Below are 14,490 nucleotides of genomic sequence, written 5' to 3' on the forward strand. Positions count from 1 at the left end.
GTATCTGTCTCTGTAGAGACTGTAAGTTATTGTCTCTTCCTCAGTTGCTTGCTTCCCAACTTTGTCTTTCCCTTTTTTTTTTTTTTTTTTTTTTTTTTTTTTTTTTTGGTGACAGGGTAGTAAACTTGGAGTTCACAGGTTTGGGAAGGCTGCCTGGCTGGTAAATCCCAAGGATCTTCCTTCCTTTCTGTCTCTCCCCAGTGCTGGGATTTCAGGTGCTTTTACATGGGCACTGGGCATTAAATTGGGTTCTCATTGTTTCAAAGTAGTCAGCACTTGATTCTAGATGATTCTCTTTGTCTGTTGATTCTTGGCTTGGGTTTTTCTTGTTTTTCTAAGGTCCTAAGGTACATCTGATGTTACTTATTTGAGATCTTATTTAATGTAAGCATTTAGGGCAGTAACTTCTCTCTTAGGACTGTTTCAATTGTGTCCAGTAGATTTTGATACGCTGTGTTTTCAGCTTCTTGGAATTAAAAAAAATTTTTTTTCTTGATTTCTTCAAGGATTCAATCAGTAGTGTGTTTTTTATTCTCCATGAATTTTTTTTTAGGGGGGGGGTGGTTTCTCTTGCTGTTCATTTCTAGTTTTACCTCATTTTATTCAAATGGGATACAAGAAGTGATTTTTGGCTTCTATATTTATTGTCACTTTATGTCCTATTATGATATTTTAAAGAAAGCTCTATGGGCTGCTTAGTAGAATGTGTACTTGGCAGTCTTTGAGTAGAATGTTCTGTAGATATTTGTGAGGTCCATTTGATCTGTGATGTCATTGACCAAGATGTGTTTCTGGTGTCTTGTCTCGTCCCACCCCGCAGCCCCCACTCCCCATCAGGATGAGAATGAGGTATTGAAATGACCTACCATTTCTGTGTGGGGGCTGTTGTAGGAAATATTTAGTGTGTATTTGCTGTTTTTTTCCTAGACTGGGTCTTGTTATGTAGCCCAGGCTTATCTTAAACTTGAGATTCTCTTGCCTCATTTTGAGTGTTGCAATTAATTATAGATTTGTAGCGTTCAGGCCCAGATGCTGTTTTAACTTTTTCTGCTCTTTACTGTCTCTTTTTCTTCCCAGACTGTGTGCTTTTCTTCCTCTCTCTTTCATTTGAGACAAACTATCCTCAAACTTGAGGAGATCTGCCTGCTTCAGTAGTGAGAGTGCTTAGGAGTACAAGGTTTTTGTCCATCTGGTTCATGTACTCTGAAATTCTATGCAAACTATATGTAGTTGCAATAAAAGGACATTTTAAATATGATTACAGTACTATTATCGAAATAACTGTTGTTATAAATTCTGATCTATCAGTAATTCTCCGAAAATTTAAACATTAAGTTCTTTGGGAGGTGGTGTTGGAGACAGGAAACACACCATGTGGAGGTCAGAGGCCCACTTGCTTAAGTTGCTTCTCTCTTACTACTGTGTGGTCCTGGAGGTAGACTTCAGTATTTTGATTGTACCAACTTGCTGGCCCTAATTTTTTTTTTTTTTTTAAAGACAGTATCACTATGTAACCCTGTCTGTCCTGGAACTCACGGCTTCTGTCTCTATCCCTTAAGTGCTGAGTTTGAACATATGCACCATCACACCTGGCATAATATTCAGTTAGCTATTCAGCCACCCACCATCCATCCATCCATCCATCCAGGTTTTTCAAGACAGGGTTCTCCTGGCATAATGTTTGTTTGTTTGTTTGTTTAGTTTTTTTTTTGTTCCTCTGTGTAGTTTTTGGTACCTGTCCTGGATCTCACTCTGTAGACCAAGCTGGCCTCGAACTCAGAGATCCGCTTGTCTCTGCCTCCCGAGTGCTGGGATTAAAGGTGTGCGCCATTGCTGCCCAGCCATAATGTTCAAATTTTAACCACTAATGTCTTTAATAGCAGCAAGGGAAACTTAAAAAAAATTTGAACCTTGGTCCCAGATGTAACTCAGTTTCATAATGATGATATAATGTATTCTCAGATCTATTCAGTGTTTGGAGTATTTGAAACCCCCTCCCCCACCAATTCTTTTATGACCTTGACACTAATGAGAAAATCTCCCGTTGCTTTACATTTTCTGTGACCCTATTTCTGACATCTTAACAGTGGATTTTTTTGGCATATGCCATTGGTGGTTTTTTTGTGCTGTGGTTTGCTACATAGCCTGGGTCAGCCTCGAACTCAAGATGATCCGCCTGACTTGTGTCTTTGAGTACTAAGATTATAGGTCTGTACCATTATGCTCAGCTAGGAATATTATTTAATTTTTGTTCAGTGACCTAAAAACAAGTATTAGTGATTGAATTTATGATTTCATTCATGAGAGGCAGGTAGTTCATCATTGAGTTATAGGCCTAGTTCCTTTTGTGTTAGTCAGGGTTTTCTAAAGGAACAGAATGGAATATAATATTACACATACACACACACACACACACACACACACACACACACGAGAGTAGCTATATAGTATAGACAATAATATATGTAAAGAGTGCCTTATAGGCTGTGGTTCTGTATCTGTAAGTCTGTTAGTTATGCTTTGTAGCATGACGCATTAAAATTTATTGGCTTAAAACTATAATAAAAATTTATGGTCTTGTACCTACCTGTTGGTCAATAATTGGAGTTTAGCAGCTATTTTTAGCTCAGGGTCTCTTATCCAGTTTCTTTCAAGATGTTGGCTTAAAAATGAGGTTTGTGCCGGGCAGTGGTGGTGCACGCCTTTAATCCCAGCACTTGGGAGGTAGAGGCAGGGAGATCTCTGTGAATTCGAGGCCAGCCTGGTCTACAGAATAACATCCAGGACAGCTAAGGCTACACAAAGAAACCCTGTCTGGAAAAACAAAAAAAACCAAAGGAAAAATTTTAAAAAAGAAAAAGAAAAAAAAAAAAAACAAATTGAAAAAAAAAAAGGTGGGGGTTGGAGGTCTGTAGACATGGCTCAGCAGTTGGGAGCACTGGCTGCTTCTTCAGAGGACCTGTGTTCAATTCTCAGCATCCACATGATGGCTCACAACTGTAACTCCAGTTTCAGGGGACCTGACACCCTCACACAGACATACACACAGGAAAAACATCAATGCACATTAAATAAATAAAAAGTTTAAAAACATTTATTAAAAATGGGGTTTGGAGGACTGCAGAAGAAATCAGGGAGTAGGCTTGATACTCTTGGAGAATTGTCAAGGTGGGAAAATTTCCCAAAATGCCTTATACATTTGGTTTTCAAGCTGGTATTAGCTGGAATTTTTGCAAAATGGATCATTCTCCTCTGAGGGCTATCTGAGTGTCATGACAGTGACACCTACCCCTTTCTAGCTTGAATGACTTAAGAGAGAAGAACAACCTGTTTGAACACTGCTACTTTTCTCAGGGGTGGTTGTGTCAAAATAATACGTGACGCAATATTTTTTGTTTGAACTGTATTAATTGTCATACTCTTTTTGGAAAGAAGGGGTCTAGATCAGGTTACTGTGTTTGTGTAGAGAATTGTCTTGATTGCATTAATTGATTAGGAAAAACTACCCATTGTTAACCTGGGCACTGGATCCTGCACTGTATAAGAGGAGTGGAGAAAGTGGGCTGGAGAGATCGGTCAGTGGCTCAGAGCACTGATTGCTCTTTGAGAGGACCTGAGTTCAATTCCCAGCACTCACATGACAGCTCACAACTGTCTGTAATTCCTGTTACAGGGCATCTGACACCCTCACACAGACATACATGTGGGTAAAACACCATTTTTCATAAAATACAGATTATTTTTTAAAAAGTGGAGAAAGTGATCTAGTGCTTACTCTCATGGATGTGCTTATTGCCCCTTTCTTCTGATGTGGATGTAATGTGTCCATCTCTCTCAAACTTCTACTTTTGAAATTATGATTGACAAAGGTACTTTTGTCATTTTATTCTGTCCATATTTGTTTCTTGGCATTCTACTGTACAATCTTCTTTTCCTTCAGTAGTAAAGAAGGGAGAAATTGGTGGTAACTAGGGAGTAGACTAAGCAATGCAAGGAGAGATAAATATCCATTGGATTCAGTGCTAGGGAAGCTGTTGGAGTTTCAAGGCAGTGTTTGGGGCAAAAGCCCATTGAAGGTTGCAGAATGAAGACCAGGGTATATAGTGAGAGTACTTACTTCTTTCAAGAGTCTTAGATGTGGGGCTGTAGAGGTAGCTCAGCAGCTTGGAGCACAGGATATTGTTCTGGAGGACCAAAGTTCAATTCCTAGCACCCATATAATAACTCCAGTTTTAGGAAATCTGGCTCCCTTTTCTGGGTACACAGACACATATACAGGCAAAACATTGATACATACTTTATATATAAAACTTTTTTTTTAGGATTAAAAAATTAAATTTTGAGGCAGAAGCAGGCAGATCTCCCAAGTTGGAGCCCAGCCTGGAATACAGAGCAATAGTTCCAGGACAGCCAGTACTACACAGCAAATCCTTGTCTTGAAAAAAAAAACTTAACTTAAAAACTTAGATGTGAAAAAGGTACATGTATAAAGAACATACTGTTGCTCTAATTTGGTTCAGAAAGAAGTAAAGAAAGAGGAAGGGCGATAATGCTGTGTAGAGTGGTTCTAAGGAAGAGTGTTTATGATCCGAAAGCTGAAGGTGGATAATAAGTGTATAGGAAGTAGGGAAGGGGAAGACAGGGTTAGAGAAAATCCTCGAGCTAAGGGCCTAAAAGATTTCATGAGCTCCAAGAATCAACATAGTAAGTTATAGATTTAAATTATAGTTGGTGGCATGTGCTTTTAATCACAGCAGAGGTAGACCTGCTTGGTGTACATAGCAAGTTCCAGGACAGTCAGTGCTATGTAGAGAGATTTTTGTCTCAACAACCCCCTCCCCATAAAAATAGATTATAAACAGAGTAGATCATTGTCCTTTAGTATTTCTGTGGTTCATTTTGGGTAGTGGAAGTATGTAGGGTGTTGAGACATTGTTCTCCATGGGATAATTAATGTTTACAAACATCCTAGACTTATAAGGGGCTCTGACTTCTTTCTTCCTGATTATTGTATCTAGGTTATTTGTATAGCAAACCGTTTTAGAAAATGGAAGCTCAGTCATTTAGAGCAAAGGGCAGATTTGTTTACAGCTATAGAAGATAAAGAAATGATACCACCTTTTGTAGTAATTGACAGGCATACTTTATCCCACCCTTTGATTACAAGTGTCATAGGGACCTCTTCAAGTCATCTTGTCATCACTGAGGCTTGGACTATCAATAGAGATGTAGTCTTATCTGTTCATGGGGCAGTGAGTAATAAACTTTTTATCTATCAGTTTGGGAGCATTATGTTCTCTCTTAGCATCCACAATACTGCAGTGGGTACCTTATTAGCGTGCTTGCAGAGGCAGAGCTAGGTTTCATATTGGCTGCCCTCAGTGCTTTCTGATAAGTATAAACCCAGGGGGAATTTCTGAATTACTGGGGGAGTTGCTTACTTTCCCCTCATGTTTATTGTTACTATGTATATCTAGTAGTTCTTTTCTCCTTATATGCTTACATTTAGGGGTTCGTTGTAATACTTGAACAGTTGAATTTGTTGTTCTGTGATTTTTGATTTTGCTGTCCAGTTTGCTTTTATGTGGTGTTTCATAGAGATTGCTGCCAATGTTTTTTTGTTGTTCTCTTCTTTCACACTACTTTAAATGGGGTTTGAAACTACTGGTTGTGTGTGTGTGTGTGTGTGTGTGTGTGTGTGTGTGTGTGTGTGTGTGAGACAGATTCTCATAATCAAGCTTGAGCCTCCTGAAACCTGGGATTACAGGCATGTGTCACCCTATCTGGTAAAGCAAGAGATGTTTTGTTTGTTTTTTTCCTCAATTTTAGTTGTGCCTTTTCTATTAAGTGGAGAACCAAGTGCTTTAATCTTAAGTATGGGAATCAAGTGGGCACTGACATTGAGGTCAACCATTAGCACTTTAAAAATATGTATTTTCCTTTATTGTTGGTGTGTGTGTGTGTGTGTGTGTGTGTGTGTGTGTGTGTGTGTATGTATGTATGTATGTGTGTGTGTGCTTTGTGCCCATGAAGACCAAAAGAGCATTGGATCTCCTACAACTGGTGTTGTGGTCTATATATGTTTACTCATGGGATCCTTGAGATAATTTAGACTTGGCAAAAAAACGAAACAAAACAAAACAAAAAAGTATTGCATACAGTTGAATTGCATTTACAGATAGTAAGGTAGAGTTGAATTTGAACCCAATAGTTTGTTTCCTTAATGTGCTCTTAACTACTGTATTACTCTCCTGAAGTGTGCCAGTGTGAGATAGTAACGAAAAAAACCTTAATGTGTGAGGACTGTAGCATGCATGCATGCATACTACTGTCTGCAGAGGCCACAAGAGAGTGTCAGATTCCCTGGAGCTGAAGTTCTAGTTGGTTGTGAGCTGCCAGTTGGGTGCTGGGAATTGAATGAGTCCTCTACTACAGCAACAAGTGATTTTAACTGCTAAGCCATTACTCCACTCCCCAGAGAAGTAATGGAGTTTTTAGTGAGCTTATTTATTAGCTGTGTGAATTGAGGTGTGGGAAATGATTTCTGAGGTACTTACAGAGTAAGATTTATGTCGTCTAGATCTTTGGTAGTTACAGGGCAATGGAAAATGTGCATGCTAGGTCATGGATGGTTATGGGTATTCTAGTTAGAAAAGTGATGGTGTAAATATAAATGGGGGCACCAGAAAAGCTAATAACTCTGTAATCATGTAGACTTGAAAGTATGCATTTTATTTAAAAAGAGCTGATGAGCCTGATTTCAGTAACATTAGGTAGTGAGACAGTAAACACTTGGAAGGCATGTATTGAGTTCAGGCTAGATGTTTACCTGTTTGATAATAAAATAATTACTTTCTTCAATGTTCATAAAAATAGGACACTATTTCAGTAGAAAAGAAGTTAGAATAATACCAGGTAAGCTTTGCTTAGGAGAAATAACTGATAGACATTGAACATAAAAGAAAAGATAATTTGTTTGAATGTATCTCATGAATTATATATTATCAATTGTTTTCAAATAGGTTATGGTGTCTAAAAATTCATACATATACATATAAATACACGATTATGTTTGTTATTTTTGTCAAACGATAATTGTCTTTAGTTTTAACTTTGCTCTTTGATTTGAACTTCAGTCCAACATCTAGCCCAGTTTTACCTTTCTCCCCTTTGCTTGAGTGACTTAATGTTAGGTATCTTGGCTAGAATCACAGGGTCTTAATGATCTCTCCAGTACTGCTTCAGCCAGAAGCCAGCAGCATTTAGGTCCTTTAAAAAAAAAAAAAAGGCAATCCACAGTCAGGTAGGGAGGCAAAAGTTTGAAAGCCTCAGGTGGACACCTGGGCAGAGGATGTATTTGCTAAAGTCATGGTTCATGGAACCAAAGGCAAAATGAGGACTGTGGGTTTTTATAGGTAAAAGTTATGTTACATGCTGTTGCGTTCTCAATAGGAAGGATACCCTTTGACACTTTTGTGTAAAGATAAGCAATAACTCAAGACTTGGTAAACTTTAAGTAAAGCACCATATAGTAAGTGTTTTAGTATCTGCAGTACAGCCTCCTCTTCTGATCATGTCTCTCCTTCCTCCTCCTCCTCCCTTCCCTTCCTCATTTCTTCTTTGACCCCTCCTCCCTCCAACATTCTTTAGCAATAAAAAAACGGCCTTTCTGTCTTAGGATAGGTGTGTACATGTAGCTGTTAGTTTCTTTTAGGGTGTGGAAACCTCATTTCCCACCACCTCCACTAGTAGAGATTGAACTCAGGGCCTCATGCATATTAAGTAAGTGCTCTGCCATTCAGCTACAACCACAGCTTCCATTTTTTTCTTTTGTTCTTTTTTTTTTTTTTTTTTTTTTAAATAAATTAAATTTACTCATTTAACAGTTGAGGACATTTGCAGCCATCAGTGGCTCCAGTGCAGTTTCAGATGCAATTGGGAATTTGGGCATCTCCGTGGAGCTGCTAGTAGAGTTGACCTTGTAGGTGAAACACATTTCATAGTTTGAATAGCGCACGTGAAAGGGATTTCTCTAAAATTGACCTCATTGCTTTCATTCTTAGCAAACTGACCTGGTTCACTCAACAAGGCCTTTATTGTTTCTGATGTTAGCGTTATTCTCTTTTTATAAGAAATTCATGGCCTTCACATGGTTGATATACATGGTGTCAGGGCCTTCACATAGGCTCTTTTCTTCTCTGCCCACTATTTTCTAACAAATTCTTCTTTGATCCCACAGGAATTTACATAGTTTGCCCTGCAGGTTCCAAGACGCAGGAAGGAGTTACTTTCCTTGGGTCACAGCAACTTTCTGCAATGCACAGGAGATTAGTTCCTGTTCAGTTTTCTCTAAAGCAACTAGCTTACATAACTGTTATTTCTTGTTGAGTGGACTATAACTGAATATCAAGTTGTTGATGAAGTCCTCCCTTCCCTTGGTCTAGTGAGGGCTGGCAACCACAGGAGCTGTGTGTGGATAGCTCTTTTGAAGTGTGCTTCCCAGTGCTCAGCCTGTGATCATCTTCTCAATTCCTTTTCATTATGTAATCAAAGTCATTGGTTGCCTTATGGCTTGTACAGTTTTTCATTTTTCTACTCAATGGATTGCCCTCAAAATCACATATTAGCCCATGAGACTGTCTTAGCTAGGGTTTCTATTTCTGTGACAAAATACTATGACTAAAAATAAATTGGGGGTGAAAGTTTATTCCATCTTACAACTCACAGGTCATCAAGGGAAGCTGGGGCAGGACTACAAGGTAGAAACCTGGAGGCAGAACCTGAAGCAGAAGCCATGGAGAAATACTACTTAATGGATTGATTGCCCTGGCTTGCTCAATTAGCTTTCTTTTTATATGCCCAGGACTACCTGCCCAGGGGTCGTACCACCCACAGTGGGCTGGGCACCCCCACATTAATCACTAATTGTGGAAATGCCCCACAGACTTGCACACAGGCCAAAATGGGTGGAACATTTTCTCCATTGAGTTTCTTCTTCCTGGGTAACTACAGCTTGTGTCAGGTTGGCAAAAACCTGACCAGGATAGAAGCCTGAGTGCTAATATTAATTTTTATCACCAAACTGTCCAGGACTTAGAAGTCTGTCATTTACATTCTTTGTAAAGTCCAGGTAGGGCACAAGAAACTTATGAATCAGAGCAGATCTGTTTTATTACAGCAAAGCAGTAGCCAGAGTATCAATATTTTCTGTATCATTCTCCAAGTGCCATTTGCCATGAGATAATGCAGAGAATCAGATGACATCTATTCCTGCCATCTCTTACATTAAAAGAGAGGACCCTGGGCTAAGGCATCTGAATCGTGTGTGTGTGTGTGTGTGTGTGTGTGTGTGTGTGTGTGTGTATGTATAAACACCATGAGTGTGCAAAGGGGCCTAATTTAGAAACCAGATTAGATCCCTTAGAACTAGAGTCTGTAAACTGTTGTGAACTACCATTAGGTGCTGGTAATTGAACTCGGGTTCTCTGTAAGAGTGGCAAGGGTTCTTAACTGCTGAGCCGTCTCAACACTCCCAGTTTTAGAATTCTCTTCTCTATAAGAAATGGGCTTATGAGATGGCTCAGAGGTTAAGAGCACTGCTTGCTCTTCCAAAGGTCCTGAGTTCAATTCCCAGCAACCACATGGTGGCTCACAACCATCTGTAATGAAATAGGTGCCCTGCGGGGATATGTGCAGACAGAACACTGTGTATATAATAAATACATAAGTCTTAAAAAAAAAGAAAGAAAGAAAGAAAGAAAGAAAGAAAGAAAGAAAGAAAGAAAGAAGAAAACAGTGTGAAGTCTCTTCCTGGGGGACAAGCCCCCACTGGCTGATGCCTTTTTAAAAAAAAAAAAAGACAGAAAGAAATGGGACACTGTAGCCAGGCAGTTTTCTCCAGGCCTGCCTGGCCCCATAGTCCTGTGGCTGCTTATAAAATAATCACTCAGAGCTTAATATTAATTACAAACTGTGTGGCCTATGGCAGGCCTCTTTTGTTAGCTAGCTCTTATATCTTAAATTAACCCATTTCTATTAATCTGTGTCTTGCCATGTGTTCCATGGCTTACCGGTCTGAAGGCATGTTGTTCCATGATTGGCAGGCTGGTGTCTCCCTAGACTCCTCCTTTCTCTTTCCTGTCTCCTTTCCTGCCTGCCTCTAAGCTGCCTTGCCATAGGCCAAAGCAGCTTATTTATTAACCAATGGGAACAACATATATTTACAGCACACAGACAGACATCCCCCAGCAAGACACTGAAATCATAGTAGCTAAAAGAGTTGGAAATTCATTTTTCTTATTTTTGTGTGTTCATTGTTTGTGTATGTTTTATGTATGTATGTGTATGTATATGGAAACCAGAGTCTGCTACTAGAAACCGACCCTGATTTGTTTTTTTCACACTATCCTTTGAGGCAGGGTCTTTTTAATCAAACCTAGAGCTCACCAGCTGATAGGGTTAGTCTGGTGAGCCAGTTTTCTCTGTGGCACATTAGAAAAAAGTGATTAAAAAATTTTATGTTTATGTGTGTTTTGCTTGCTTGTCTGTCAGTGGATCGACCACATGCATGATTGATGCCAGCAAAGTCCTGCAGAGGGCCTTCGATCTCCTGGGCCTGGAGTTGAAGACAATTATGAGCTACCATGTGGATATTTGGAATCCAACCTGGGTCCTCTGGAGGATGAGTCTGTGCTCTTAACCACTTACCATCTCTCCAGACTCCACCTATACATTAAACAAAGATATTTGTAAACTATAATTTTTTTCTAGTCAGGGTTTCTTTGTGTAGCCTTCACTGTCCTGGAACTTGCTCTGTAGACCAGGCTGGCCTAAAAGTCACAGAGGTCCTCCTGCCTCTGCCTCCTGTATGCTAGGTTTAAAGGCATGAGCTCTACCACGTTAATTTTTGAAGAATTATTTGTTAATTAATTTTTAAGATAGAGTAATTATTTTTATATACTTAATTCATTAAACATTCTTTCTAGTGGAAAACAGCATGAAAAGCATCTTCCAGCTTTTGTGCTCACAGGCTGGGCTCCTTGTCCACATAGTGAGATGGAAGGGTGTATTTCCCGTCTTTGGTTAGCTTATCCCACTGTTGTTTAATGTGACCCATGTAGTTCATTGTTTGGCACTAAGCAAACTTCCTTTGAAATCTTCATTATTCTGCCTTGCACTCTTTGATCCTGGGCAGCAGTGTTCCATCCACTCTTGTAGGGCCATTCGGTCAGCACTTTGGATGGTGAAGTGACAATTTATCTAGGTTAATGCCCTGGCTTTTCTGCACATCCAGGAAGGGCATGGAGTACCAGAGCAGTGCCCTTGTCAGCTCCCTGGGTGCAATCCACTACCGTTGGCTTCATGGAGTCACAGACACCTGAGAATTTTTTATTATAGTTATTGAGTCAGAAATGATAACTATCTTAACCTGTATACTTAAAAATTTGCTAAGTGTAGACAGACTTTTCTTTCCTGTCATCTGGAAAAATTATAAACGCTCAGCCAATTGCTCTGGCTTTTTACTAGCTAACTCTTATATTTGAAATGAATCCATATTTCTTATCTGTGCTCTGCAATGTGGCTCAGTACCTTTTCTCAGTACAGCAAGTTCGTCTCCTGCTTCCTCTGCATCTCCTCAAGATTCCTCTTGTTCGTGCTCTGTTTGTCTGGCAGCCCGCCTACAGTCTGCCTGTCTAGCTATTGGCCAGTCAGCTTCTTTATTGATCCTGTCACTGTGCTGTGTATCCATATAGTGTAAAGGAATATTCTACTTTTCCTCCTTTTTGTCTAAATACAAAAGGAAGATTTTAACTTTTAACATAGTAAAATTGTATATAACAAAAACAGCTGTCAAGTAGGAATTATAGTTACAATACCCAGTCCATTTGTAGTGGGCAAAATTAGAGAAAGTATTCTATTATTTATCTTATCTTAGCGAGTCTAACATTTTATACTTAATTTACCTTTTTATCATAACTAAGGAAAACTAAGGCTAATTATTTAGTCTTTAACCCCAACACAGACCCCAGAAGAGTATAAATACCTAACAGCAGGAACATCTGGTTGCCTGGACAGGCACCCGAAGTTCTTCTGTAACATTGAGGTAGCCATCTTTGACCTACATGCCTAATATATCTGACAGACATTTTTTAGAAGCAGATAATCTCGAATGACTGTCCTGCCTTGTTTTGGCAAAGTTTTGCAGTTGCTTTCTTTTGTGTCCTGCTGGTCCAGTTTGAATAGTATACTGTCAGGAATTGAGGTGAGGCCAATTTTTTGGTCAAATGGCTAGCTTTTGCCATAAAGAAACTATACAGAGGTTCCTTCATGCCCATCATATTCTTTTGAAGATAAATGGCTGTCAGGAACAGACGTATCTGACTGTCACAAAAAGCTTTAGGTTACTAAACATATTAAATGCCATATTTTGTAAGTCTTTGAAGTGTTTGAAGACCATCTTATCTATCTTAAATATATCTATTTAACCTTGAAAACATACCTAATATGACTACAAATTTTATTATAGATGACTACTAACCTGTATTTCTTTTTTCTTTTGTTTGTTTGTTTGGTTATTTATTATTTATTTATTTTTTGAGACAGGGTTTCTCTGTGGTGTTTTGGTACCTGTTCTGGATCTCACTTTATAGACCAGGCTGGCCCCGAACTCACAGAGATCCACCTGGCTCTGCCTCCCGAGTGCTGGGATTAAAGGCATGCGCCACCACTGCCTGGCTAACTAACCTGTATTTCTTAATTATACATTACATTTTCAAATGAGCTGTATAAAAAAAATACCCCAAGCAATAGTAGAAATATACTGGCTGGGTGGTGGTAGCACATGCCTTTACCCAGCACTCGGGAGGCAGAAACAGGTGGATCTTTGTAGGTTCGAGGCCAGCCTGGTTTGCAGAGTGAGTTCCAGGACAGGCTCCAAAGCTACAGAGAAACCCTGTCTAGCAAAACAAAACAAAACAAAACAAAAGAGTAGAAACATACATACAGTGTAACAAAATTAATTTTAAATTATGTAAGTAAAACCAAATCCATACCTATGTAAAATATTTAAGAGTAGTAGTTGCTTTTTGGATTAAAGTAGATTCAATAATCTATCCTTTTTTCCTTATCATTCCTATATCATAGTCCCCTTTTTACCTTCAGAAAAAGATCTTTGAACTTAACGCTTTTGTTTAGCTTTTTTTTTTTTTTTTTAAAAATTATGACCAATAATGGCTTGTATCCAATCCCCCTAAATAATGACAAACACTTATAATCCATTGAATAACTAAAACTCACCCACTTCCCATCTCTTGGGAATGTATGTATCGCTTTCTAGACTACTTCCCGTTGTCTGTGATCACTGGTGTCTTTGTGGGAACCTTGAGAAAATTAGGCAAGTTTTTAAGTCTTGACTGGAGTAGTTTGTGAGGTTGAACAATCTCAGCCAGCAGCCTTATGTTCTGGATGCAGAATTCAGAGACTGTAACAGAGGCATTTTGAGATGCTGGATCACCTGGGCTATCTGTTTTCATTGGTGTTTCTGATCTCCTTGTTCTGAAAATACATAAACTTTTAAAGGTACCATACCTTTCTATACACAAGTTAGATTTTTTGTTTTATGTTTGAGCAAGTAAAATGTATGTTTTGTGTTTTTCTAGTTTTATTTATTTCTGTAGTCATGATTTTCAGGGAATCTCTCCTGATCAAACCTGATCCATATCAACCTGGAATAATGAATCCATAGTTTCTTATTTTCTGTGGAAATAAAAGCATAATTTCTTCCCCAAAGTAACATACCTTTGACTTCCATTTTGAAGTAAAAACTTTTAAAAAATATGTAGCTTGGTTTAATCCAGCAGTTTTCATAATCCAGTGTATTTTACCAGCTGTTGTTCCTTCATTAGCAAATGGAAAATGTAAAGACAACACAAAAACATACAGGATCCAGATTCTCTGTGTATTTTCCATCTTTGCATGGCTTATTATTATTATTATTTTACATTATTCCTTTTTAAGGACTTTACTGTTTCTAAACTATTTTTAATCTATGACTGTATATATGCCCTTTTACTTTTCTCTTCCAAGCGTGTGTATATTTTTAAACATACTGTAACCTATTTAGAGGTTTTTTTCTGTCTGGATCTGTCATAGTTCAGAGGGTTACTCCATTATCATCATGGTGAGACATGGAGACATGCAGACAGATACGGTGTTTGAGAAGGAGTTGAGCACTCTGCATCTTGATTCATAGGCAGCAGCAGGAGATTATGTACCACATTGGCCATAGCTTGAGCATGTGAGACCTCCAAGTCCACCCCCACGATGACACACTTCCTCCAACAAGGCCCCACCCCCTAGTAGTGCCGCTTCCTATGCGCCAAGCATTCACATAATTTGAGTCTGTGAGGACATTCCTGTTCAAGCCACCACAAAGGGTTTGTATGAGTACTTGCCCAGTTGATGCTTTTTGTAAATTGTCCCATGGTATTT

The 14,490-nt window shown here is 38.9% G+C and overlaps 1 protein-coding gene and 1 pseudogene across 1 annotated transcript in view; one reads left to right on the forward strand and one right to left on the reverse strand.

The window, feature by feature from the left end:
• The window catches only part of Mllt10 (MLLT10 histone lysine methyltransferase DOT1L cofactor), a 160,574-nt gene that overhangs the window by 71,479 nt on the left and 74,605 nt on the right, over window positions 1-14,490 (forward strand). The gene's annotated exons all lie outside the window — the stretch shown is intronic.
• On the reverse strand, window positions 7,880-10,094 carry LOC118583827 (annotated as a pseudogene).

The sequence above is a fragment of the Onychomys torridus genome, chromosome 5 (genome assembly GCF_903995425.1).
Source record: "Onychomys torridus chromosome 5, mOncTor1.1, whole genome shotgun sequence".
In the NCBI taxonomy this organism is placed as follows: domain Eukaryota; kingdom Metazoa; phylum Chordata; class Mammalia; order Rodentia; family Cricetidae; genus Onychomys; species Onychomys torridus.